The sequence below is a fragment of the Myotis lucifugus genome, unplaced genomic scaffold (assembly GCF_000147115.1).
Source record: "Myotis lucifugus unplaced genomic scaffold, Myoluc2.0 scaffold_8313, whole genome shotgun sequence".
NCBI lineage: Eukaryota > Metazoa > Chordata > Mammalia > Chiroptera > Vespertilionidae > Myotis > Myotis lucifugus.
The window spans coordinates 1-1,769 of record NW_005879361.1 but is presented as its reverse complement, the minus strand read 5'-3'; the positions used below and the strand labels follow the sequence as shown (position 1 = coordinate 1,769).

Here is a 1,769-nt window from a genome sequence, read left to right as displayed (position 1 = left end):
ATGGAGCCACCAGCAGGAGAGGCTATGTGGAGAAAGCAAATGGAGATATAGAGAGATGTCTGAAGGTCCCCCCCTGCTCCCTATGCTCCAGCCCCCACCCTTCTCAGCACAGTTGCCAGACAGGTGAGTGAATAAAGCTTTGGGATGGCTACCACCTGACTGCAGCCTCATAGAGATTCTGATCCAGAACTGCTCCACAGAATATTCTTGAATTTCTGACCTGCAGAAACTGAGAAAATAAATGACTATTCTTGTTTTAAACCACTAACTTTTTTTTGAGGTACAATTTCCATTTATTTTCCCCCAGAGAATTTTTCTTCACTCTTTAACGACTTAGCTCCTTACATGGGCTTTGGTGGAGGTCATGGGGCAGCACCCGCAGGTCTAAATTGAGGTGAGGGTGTTAGGTACTTCCAGGCTTCAAGAGAATGATTCCTGACTACCTTGCTGTGAATGGCACAGCTCACACAGTAATGCAGCTTCACATACAGCTTGGGAAGCACATTGGCATCGAAGACACTCACTTCGGAGATGTCCCTAACGGCTGTGGACTCTACTATGTTTCGAATGGCAAGCTTCTTAATGGCCTTGTCCTTGGGCATGCACTGGGCACAGTTGGTGCAATGAATAGGCTGCGCATGGCCTCGGCACGACCATTATTCCTTCTTTTCTTGGTCATCTTGGAAACGAGGACCCAAGAGAGTAAACCACTAACTTCTGAGATGCATTGTTACATAACAATAAATCACCAGAACAATTCCCTCCCCCTGAAAACCTATATGTCTATAGCACACCTATCATTATAAGTAACTGTGTTTATCTCTTGCTATCCCCTATTTGGTAGTAAAGCTCTCTAGGTCTAGAACAGTGATGGCGAACCTATGACACGCGTGTCAGAGGTGACACGTGAACTCATTTTTTTGGTTGATTTTTCTTTGTTAAATGGCATTTAAATATATGAAATAAATATCAAAAATATACATCTTTGTTTTACTATGGTTGCAAATATCAAAATATTTCTATATGTGACACGGCACCAGAGTTAAGTTAGGGTTTTTCAAAATGCTGACACGCCGAGCTCAAAAGGTTCGCCATCACTGGTCTAGAACCATATATTGTTATACCCAATATCTTGTATGAGGGCCTATATAGAAGATATGAACCATGTATTATTATACCCAATATCTTGTGTGAGGGCCTCGGTAGAAAATATGAGTTGTTTGATAAGCTTGGAAGGATGGATGAATAAATGATGGAAGGAGGTTGTCAGAGCAGCCAGAGCACAGCTGCTCTGAGTCCATATATTCTTCTGAATCCTACTAACAACTATGCCAAGTGTCAGGGAAGGTTCCTTCTCGAAGCCTGCCCATTGCACTAACTGTTGGGTCTGAGCCTCTCTGCCAGGGGATGGACCTTCTTGGACGCCAGGTGGGAGATGGAGAAGCCATGAGAAGTTGTGGGTATATAAGAATGAGTCTTTATTGTAGAAGCCAATGGCCATTGTGGACCAAAAGAGGCACATGCTAACCTGACAAGCTCAGAGAAGGCCTGCATGGCGGTCTTGCAAACTCAGAGACTTAAAGTAACCACAAAGGATGGTCTGAAATTAAACTTTAACTAAAAGCAGTTATGGTGGGTAGTTACATCCTAGGCCGGTATCTTCACTGACAAGGTCAACCTTTACCTTAACATACCCTTGAAATGTCTGGGTAACTTCCCTTTTTCTGGACCCCTTGGGGCACACCCTAATGTGCCTAGGTGCCAGGACA

General features: G+C 43.9%; 1 pseudogene; it reads right to left on the bottom strand.

Annotated features, from left to right (window-relative positions):
• Nucleotides 1–341: 341 nt before the first annotated feature.
• Nucleotides 342–679, bottom strand: LOC106696077 (annotated as a pseudogene).
• Nucleotides 680–1,769: the final 1,090 nt, after the last annotated feature.